The sequence below is a fragment of the Sardina pilchardus genome, chromosome 13 (genome assembly GCF_963854185.1).
Source record: "Sardina pilchardus chromosome 13, fSarPil1.1, whole genome shotgun sequence".
In the NCBI taxonomy this organism is placed as follows: Eukaryota; Metazoa; Chordata; class Actinopteri; order Clupeiformes; family Clupeidae; genus Sardina; species Sardina pilchardus.
The window spans coordinates 1,035,369-1,045,546 of NC_085006.1; the positions used below are offsets into that span (position 1 = coordinate 1,035,369).

Genomic DNA, 10,178 nt, shown 5'->3' on the forward strand with positions numbered 1-10,178 from the left:
ATATATGTGTATTTTGGAGTTGAATTTTCAATCAGGGAATGAAAGCATTCTACTCTTTAAAAATGATACTCGTTACTTCAACTTCAAAATTGTGAGTAAATTGATCATAACTTTTGAACCAAAGGTGATAAATTGATTCTGTTTCTTCCACTGAAGAGAGCATAACAATGTATATATCTTATACACTCTATTTACGATAGTTATTAGGCAAAACATTAGATGTATCTTGATATATTGATGTTTTCGTGTTTTTTAAGATTGAATTTTTAAGGTATTGTTTAAAAACAATGTGTGTTACACTTAAACTTATTAACCATGATGTATACCATTTTAAAGGGCTAGTTCTTCTGATCACAATGATGGGTATATTATATCTCTGCCATGTAGCATATCCACACAATAAGCCTATTTGTATCACGGGGGCATCAAGTATGAAAAAACGGAATGTTTTGTGCCATCTGCAAAGGTCCAATAAATTTATCATAACATTTGAACAGAAGGTGACAGATTGATTCTGTTTTTTTCAGTGAATAGAGGACAAAATTGTGAATCTCCTATACACTCTAGGTTTTTCTCTACCTACAACAGAAATTGGGGAAAAAATTAGATTCATCTTGACTAACTGATATTTTCGTGTTTTTGGGGGTTGAATTTTGAAGACATTTTTTAAAGATATGTGTGTTCTCTTCAAATGTATTAGTTATATTGTATACCATTGGAAAGCTCTATTTCTCCTGATTACAGTGGTGGGTATATTGTGTCTCTGCCATGTAGCATAATCACACAATACAGCCTTTTGTGCCATGAGGCCATTGAGTATGAAAAAATGGAATGTTCGGTGCAGTCTGCAAAGGGTTAACCTACTGAGATAGTCAAATAGCCTACAGATGAGTATGTTTGTTCAATAATGTCTAGTCAGTAGGCCTATACCAAATAAGGAAGGCCTATAGATAGGAACTGGTAGTAAAATATGACGATTTTGGTAGTTTAGGTTCTGTGTAGGCCTATCCTTCTACAGACATTTAGAATATGCCAATGAAATTAGGCTACACTTGTTAAACACATCGACAATTATTTTGCAATCATTTAATCCACAATGGGCGATGCTAAAGTCACTGTTACAAACAGTGCAGTGCAAGACTCTGCCATGACGCTACTGTACCATAAACATTGAACTAATTAATTTAGTTCGGGAGAAAAGAGATAAAAGCCCGCCTGCACTGTCAACGTATCGGTTAATATAGCGAAACAGCCCAGTCAGGGTGCACTCTGTTTTGGATGCGTCTCGGGCACACACACGCACCCCACACAGCAGAGGATTCCAAAACGGACGAGAAGGGTCTGACTGCAGAGCCGCAGAGCCACTACACTCACGCCACTACGTCACCATGTACAGGTTGGAGAACCTGAGAAGAGATTACTCAATGTGATTCCTGTTATTTTAACTTTCATTGCCCTTTTTGTTCAGCAATTTTTTAAACCTATCGCTAACGCTGGGTTTCCACAGGGCATGTCACCACGCGCCTGTTAAAATTTCGCCCGAGGGGGGTGGTAACGTTTCGGCTGAGTGACAGGCAGGATACTTTCGTTGAAAACGGTGGTCAACGGTAGCTCAATAGGTTAGCTTAGTGGTTAGTTAGCGAGACAGTAGTGCTTCAGATTATATTCAGTGGTTTATCTAGCCCAAGTATGTTCAGGTGGCATACACACAACAATCCGTTTTAATGTTTTTATGTTGACAACAAGTCATGTTGTACAGAAACGCGATAGTAGTTAATATCAGTGTGTTAGCGATTTCGTTGCTATGTGTTTTCAATAGGTTATAATGGGTCAACAAGCTAACAAGCTAACTCTACCGTTAGAGAGCTTACGTTAAACGTCGACACTGACTGATGACTTGTACAGATCATTTTTACAGTTACAAATGATGTCTACAGTTTCAAAACATGATATACACTTACAAGACTTTTGTAGTCTATTTTAATTCCATAATATTACAAATCTAGAATGAACGGAAGTTGAAAACAGTTCAGATTTCCGGGTTATATCAGTGATATCCACTGCGCATGCGAGGCAAATCTGGCGTGACGTAGTGGTGGCGTGACGTAGGGGTGTGGCTACTGCGCATGCGCGGGCGTGACGTAGTGTGGCTACTGCGCATGCGCGGGCGTGACGTAGTGGTGTTGTGGTGGCTCTGCGGCTCTGCAGACAGAAGAGTTCAGATGCAAAAGCCTCTAAATCCACTTTTTGTCAAAAATGAGATAATGATGGTGAGTGAATGCTCTTCACATATAGTGTAAGTTAATTCAATAATTTAGCTTCAAAACTCACTAAATACCATTCTCTTCCTGGTCTGAAATATTGATTTGTAGGCGAAACCCTATAGGAGCCTGATACAAAATGCTCATTTAAAAGAAAAGTGGTCAGACGGATTTAGAGGCTTTTGCATCTGAACCCTTCAGATATTATTGAAACGGACCCGCCCTCAAGCCGCCACATCCGCGTGACAGTCACCTCCGTTTTGGCTACGCGCAGGGAACACGACCCGCCTCCGCCAGCGCGCCTTCGTGCGGCGGGTCTGCGGCGGACTCCGTGCGGATACGCACATCGAACGCGCCCTTTCCAGTCCTAACGGCTTCATCAGTTTTCAAATTTCTCGTTGATGAAGTGGAAGACGAAACAGCGGCGTCCGAAGGCTCACTGTAAGTATGCTCCTATATGCTTTATTTATGCAGTTACCTAGTCTTTCCACTGAAAAAGTACTTCCATAACACAAGTTACCTACTTATCTAGCTTTATTTGCTGATATTATCCGAAGATTTGCTGGTCGGCAGATATAGCTCATATTTACACTCAGCTACGTCTAGCTTGCGCAAGCTAATTTAGCCCACTTTAGACAGGGCTAAATCCTGTCCAACTTGGGCTTTGTTACCTTTTGAATTAAAGCTAAACTCAGAACTGAGTTTAAAATGAGCAAAGTTTAATTTGGTTTAACGCTAACTTTAAGTGTGTGTATGTAAACAACAAAAGTTGGCTTGCGTTAGCTAGCGCTAGCTTGTTAGCTAACGATAGCGTTAAAGTTACAGGAAATCTAGTTTTTTTGTGAACGTTATGAAAGCTTAGATGTTGGACTCGGGAGTCTTTATGAAAACGTAGGCCATTTCGGATGTGTTTAAACCTCATTTCTTTCTGGGAGGGAGGCTGATTTCACATTGTTCACCAGTCCGGGATAACGTTAGCTGCTAGCAGCTAATGGTTTTAAATTATGAACGACGTTAGCAAGCTAGCAGCTAACCTTTAAAGTGGACGTGAAACAGTTTCATTTGTATGGGTTTGAATCAAAGTTAAGCTAAATAGAATTGATTTGGCCAGAAAAAAATAAACGTAAAGTCATTTCCCATCATTTAAAACGACATGTCAGTACAGCAATATCAAGGCTTTTATTTTTGCTCGCCGCCATCTTGCTTTTAGGCTAGCTATGACATCACTGGGTTGGTTGGTGAACATTCCACACTGATAGTTCATAGCAAGATGCATCTGGGACTGACATACGTAACGTTAATTGTGGCAGAAGACGAGGAGGATAGGTCTTTAAAGGTTGCCAGGGACCCTGTGGCTACACGTTTGAACCAGTGAGGACAGAAAGACAAACGTGAATTGTTACAGTGGGTGATTTAGACGAGCCCCCGTCGATTCTCACAGGTGTGTAGAGGGTGGGCAACACCGCCTGGGGATGCGTTGTGGACTGGACACTGCACAGCAGTGCCGACCCCAGGGAGTCTGTTGCCAGAAGGCTAATATTCAAGTAATTTGCTTGGGAAACTTCAGTGCATCACTCAGTCATGGAGTTACCAGATACTGTGCTGTGAACAAGACGTCTTGGAAGTGTCTGCTCTCCCTACGTGAAGTTCGTGCCGAAACCTTGGACCAGCCCACCATCAACAGCAGGTAATTGGTCGCTGTAGCTAACTCTTTTTAGCACGAGCTAACGGTAATGTTTAGTTTCTCACTGTACAATATATGACGAGTGTTTAAAACGTAGACATGTTTGAAAAGTTTGCTGTTACATATTGATTGATTACTCGCTACATGTGCATTATCTGTCGCTTGATTTGGCTACCGTTAGCTTGTGGGCTATCGTTAGCAACTCTGCCTGAGCTAGCTATCTCCAGCTTGCTAACGTTGCAGGCAGATGATGATGATGGTGATTTTGTTCGTACTGAGGGCGAAAAAGAAACGTGTTTTAACATTTGATCAAGGAAATATTGTTTTACGTGGTGATCTAACATAAAATGTAAGATGGTCCATGTGCCTTTTTAGTCTGTTCAGGCTAACTGCCTACAGACAGTTCACTCTGGGCCAGCTAGAGGACATAGGAAACGGGCCATACCAGCTTGTGTGATGATCACACTCAGGACTAGATTTCTATCATTACATTATTATGGCTTTTGAATACAAGTTTCAATTCTGAACAAATGTCAAAGACTTTTCAGTGTGTTTGAATCAGTTAATTTAATTGTTCTCATATTAGAAAGTAGGAATGTATTGAAATCATGCAAATGTTATGTTAATATTACTTGTACTATGCTGATTTAATGATTCTATTTTTCAGAGGGTTCACTTGAAAGTTCCTGGCGCTAATCTACTCAGATGCTTCTCTACTGAATGAGCCTTGTCAGGTTTCAGAACACCTTTATGCTGTGCAAGTGTGAGTTCTGGCTCAAAGGTAAAGGCCTACTGTCGCAGTGCTGCTCGGATCGACACAGACTTGGACCTGTGGACTGTACCAGACACAATGACCTTCCTAAAACGTAGTCTTTGCTGTAAGGATGGTCATGGGTAAGAACTTGATGACAATTCAATGTCATCAGTCATTGTGGCTTTGCTGCTGTATCGCTGCACTTCCTGATCTGTCTGGGTGCCTACACTGATGGTTTTTATTGTTTGCTGCTGTTCCTCAACAATGTCACAGTCTGCAATATGGTTGCTGTCTAACTGATGCATTGGATGCATGTGTGTCTCTCTGACCTATGGAAATAATAAAAATGCATGTAGTACAAAGGAATGCACTCTTTGCATTTGTCCATTGAAATATTTTGGTAACATGTATGTGACTGAAAACGAATAGGCTGCGGGCTAAATAGGGTCAGAGGCCACACACACACACACACACACACACACACACACACACACATACGTACACATCTTCAATGGCCATGGCTGAAACAGGCAGTGCATCTCAAAATGTTCACTATTAACATCCAAAGTCACTTTCAGCATAGCAAGAGCATGCATAAAAAGGTTAGTTTCGTGGTGGGGATGAACTCTGACCCTGTTTGACCCGCTGCCTATAAGAATTGTACAATGAATGATGTATACTTCTGTGTATGCAGTGTGTGCATTATGGAGTAATATACATTAGAGAAATTGTAATCATGTTTCATTTTTGTGTATTAAACTTTACTAGTTTATCAGTGGCAAATGATTATTTAAATTATCAAAGGTATTAGGTCAGGTAAAGGTGCAAGAGTGGTAAAAATTCTTAATGGGAATGACTTGGGAATGACAGCGAAATGCTAATTGGTTATATATTTCCTCACGCACTCACAGCCACAAAAACTGCCACGGGTTTGTTTCACGAAACAAAATATAGTTGCCAGTTGTCAAATATAACTATAAGGTCTGCAAATGGTCATTGCCACCAACAAACTTGCTATGTTCTAAAACGCGTCCCTTTTTGTTATCATTACATGCCCGACATGCGCCTGTCATTCATTGTTTGACGTAGATGTTATTGATTTCGTGGCGGCCCTTTTTTGTGAAGATGGTTATCATGGGATTATGGATTTGCCCGTGCATGTAAGTAAGTAGGCTACCATTTATTGCTTTAAAAGCCTATATTGAAAGCTGGCAAAGGTGAGCAACATTTGAAATAGCCTACTTTTCTTGGTGAACTGTAAATGGTACAAAATTGCCATCACTCAAACCCTTAGTAGATTTCATCATAACTAGCACAATTAGCAGAGGTGCACTTGCAGGGTTTACACCCCTTCAGCATAATCTTTGAGTCAAATATTTGGGGGGTGTAGTTTAGGCATGTTTGGTTTGGTTAGGCTATTATGTTGGTAGTGTGTTGCTGAATTTTCTGGTTATCTGTACTGTATTTTTACTCTCATATTGTTGTTTTGCACGCCGTTGTACTCTTCAGACGTTTAGCAACTTTGCTAGCATTGAGAGTTCGTGTAGTGATATGACCTGAAGTTAAAGATTGATGGAGCAGCCTCACGTTTACTGTAAGTCCGTCGTGCTAGCCGGTTACCGTCGTGCCACTATCAATCCCGATTCATCAAATATTTTCTCCTCCACGTAGTTCTCTGATGAAGTGATCGCTAGCCTGGCATTACAACTTTTTTGTTTGGTTTAGCAACTTGCCAACGATGGGGACAGTTTTTCGGTGTGGTAGATGGTGGAAGTGAATGGTCTGATTCAAAACCTGATGGCCACATAAAGCTGAAGTGCCCCTTCCCCCCACTGGTTACAATTTAGCATTTTGCTGTTTACAATTTAGCCTTTTCATAGTGTTTACCAAAGATGCGTCCACGTAGCACCTGTGATATTAGGCGTTTACGATTGTAGAATTTTAAGCCAACCAACCCAGTGACGTAACGTTCTATTGTAGCCCAAGATGGCGCTACACAGTAGCAAAAATTTAACTTTGTAGGAGTCGTTATTTCTAAACCAGTGTCCCTGACATCATTCAACCCATTCGGATTGATAAGAGTGAGAATCAATATTTCAAACAAAGAAAGCTTAATTTAGTGTTTCATGTCCACTTTAAATTATGAACGACGTTAGCAAGCTAACCAGCTGCCGCATGCTCACACATTCGTCGTAGCTCGACATTCTCTGCTGGCAGCTACAAAAAAGCTTTGGGACTCGTTCTTATATTTTGTACAAGTTAGAAACCAGCAAACAGGCCTACTATTCAATTTAAGAAGTCCGGTTTCCAGACGTGTTTCCTGGTGACTTTTTAGATTGAATAGTAGAGATTACTCTCTAACTTCTAAGAAATATAAATGCACGAAGGGCACGAAGCTACAGTATTTGTTTTCATGTAGAAATACTGTCGTCTACGAGTTCATTTAATGATATTGAACGTTCCTTGGAGTAAGATTTGACTGAGAAGAGGCAAAATAGAAGAGGCAGTAGTTGACTTCATGTATGTCCTTGCTTTGCTTTGCCTTGTCTTAGACCAGACACTTTGTTGTGAATGTTTAGATATGGGAAGAGGAGCTAAAATGATCAGCACCATATTCTGTGGATCCCAATAAAATGCTATTTTAATGGGGTGTATTATTGGTTATGATAAATATTTGGCCATTTCTTTCTGATGATAAAAGTAATGCATATTTATGTATCTGTGTCACAGGTTATTCACAAGTGGCTCCAGTCTGGTTTGGGGGACTACGCTTTCTCGTCCTGTCCTGCCACCCAAGTAAAGTAAGCTATACAGTTTTACATTTGATTTATTTGACTTTTGGTCTAAACATTAATAATAAAAATAACCATATGCCTCTGTAACTGGTGTTACTAGTTCAGGACGAAGTGATTGTAAATGTCAACATGCATAAATACCTTTGTCTGCTGTAATAAAACCCACCCTCTACCTCTAAAGCTCTCTAATGAAATGTACATTTATGTATCTACGTTCCAGGTTATTCACTAGTGGCTCCAGTCTGGTTTGGGGGTCTACGCTTTCTCATCCTGTCCTGCCACCCAAGTAAAGTGAGCTATACAGTTTTACATTTGATTTATTTGACTTTTGGTCTACACATTAATAATACATATGCCTCTGTAACTGGTGTTACCAGTGCAGGATGAAGTGAAGGTAAATGTCAACAGACAGAAATGCCTCTGTCTGCTGTAATAAAACCCACCTTCTGAAAAGCTCTCTAATGAAATGTACATTTATGTATCTACGTTACAGGTTATTCACAAGTGGCTCCAGTCTGGTTTGGGGGTCTACGCTTTCTCATCCTGTCCTGCCACCCAAGTAAAGTAAGCTATACAGTTTTACATTTGATTTATTTGACTTTTGGTCTAAACATTAATAATAAAAATAAGCATATGCCTCTATAACTGGTGTTACTAGTTCAGGACGAAGTGATGGTAAATGTCAACATGCATAAATACCTTTGTCTGCTGTAATAAAACCCACCATCTACCTCAAAAGCTCTCTAATGAAATGTACATTTATGTATCTGCGTTACAGGTTATTCACAAGTGGCTCCAGTCTGGTTTGGGGGTCTACGCTTTCTCGTCCTGTCCTGCCACCCAAGTAAAGTAAGCTATACAGTTTTACATTTGATTTATTTGACTTTTGGTCTACACATTAATAATAAAAATAACCATATGCCTCTGTACCTGGTGTTACTAGTTCAGGATGAAGTGAAGGTAAATGTCAACATGCTTAAATGCCTTTGTCTGCTGTAATAAAAATCCACCCTCTACCTCAAAAGCTCTCTAATGAAATGTACATTTATGTATCTATGTTACAGGTTATTCACAAATGGCTCCAGTCTGGTTTGGGGGTCTATGCTTTCTCATCCTGTCCTGCCACCCAAGTAAAGTAAGCTATACAGTTTTACATTTGACTTTTGGTCTACACATTAATAATAATAGTAAAAAAATAGCCATATGCCTCTGTAACTGGTGTTACCAGTGCAGGATGAAGTGAAGGTAAATGTCAACATACAGAAATGCCTCTTCTGAAAAGCTCTCTAATGAAATGTTGGTGTTGGATGCTACATACTATTAACATGTCTGTCTATTTGATTACAGGTGCTGTGAGGAAAAACACAGTAACATGGTCAGCCAACGACGCGGTGGTCACTAAGCACGTGTAACTTGCGTTGTGTAATGCTGGGTAATGACGATGAGGGTTGCAGATGAAGAGGCTTTATTTCTGTGGGTCAGGACAACAAATTAGGGGCGGGCAAAGGATCTCGTCAGCCTGCAGCAGTTCATTTCCGTGTCCGCTACACATACTATTAACAGTACAGAATATCTAAACATATCTAAAATTACAATCCAGTATGAAATATGAGGTGTGTCAATAAAATAATACAAAATAAATTCCAAAAGGGAATAATGTGGCACAAAAACATGAGTGTGAATGTGTAAATGTGTGTAAGTACATAAGTACATAGGTAAATTACTTATTACTGTCTAGTTTAATCTAACTATGCTCTATAATGTGTCATACAGTGTGATAAAAATACATTTAAACAGGAGAATAGACTAACATTCATTTAGAGAGAGAATTCGGTATACCCACATACAAATACAAACACTACTTCATCTATTATCAATGCTAAACGCGCAAAACAGCGCTCATAAAAAGGTAGACACTCCACTCTTGTGATCATAAAATGGTACTGCATTTAGAATGTTACCACAAAGATGTTGAGACGTTAACGGCTAGCATTTTGACTCGCGAATGCTAGCCATACTACCAGCGGAACATATAACATTCATGAAACATAAAATCAAAACAGCAAATACAATATAAATACAATTGGTTACCTGTGGGTCAGGACAACAAATTAGGGGCGGGCAAAGGATCTCGTCAGCCTGAATAAAATAAATGTCACATTAAAAGTTGACACTATATAGCTAACGTTATATTAGTGGACCTGAAGGTCAAACGAAAATATACACCAAATAAAAACCACGAGACAATATAAAAACGTCGCTGAAACGCGAGTTATGTGGGAGACATACATTAATAACAGTGACAACAGATATAGGCCATAAACAATATAGGGATAACACAATTTATAAAGACTTTTACGGCGGACCCTCTTTTGCCCTGCTTACCTGCAGCAGTTCATTTCCGTGTCTGCTGCAGAACACCCACAACGCCGCTACTGTGCAGAATTCTTATCAAAATAAGAGTCCTGACCCAATTATGCAGGCTTTAACATTGACTATAAAGCACTTTATTAACACCGTTACATACACCCCCCTTAAATACTGCTAAATTGGGGAAGTACCATAAAGAGAATATCAAGAAAAGAGCGAGAAGATAGAGAGAGAAAAAAAACTTTGGTCATCAGACTGAATAAAGAGAAAAAGAAACTAGTATCTCACTAAAGAGTATCAAAAGCCGTCGATAA

General features: G+C 39.7%; 1 long non-coding RNA gene across 1 annotated transcript; it reads left to right on the forward strand.

Moving 5' to 3' along the window:
* Positions 1 to 7,043: 7,043 nt before the first annotated feature.
* LOC134099486 (uncharacterized) lies at positions 7,044 to 8,942 on the forward strand. Its single transcript, XR_009941131.1, has 6 exons — positions 7,044 to 7,500; positions 7,715 to 7,785; positions 7,988 to 8,058; positions 8,273 to 8,343; positions 8,559 to 8,629; positions 8,842 to 8,942. It is a non-coding gene; the product is annotated as an uncharacterized LOC134099486 (long non-coding RNA).
* Positions 8,943 to 10,178: the final 1,236 nt, after the last annotated feature.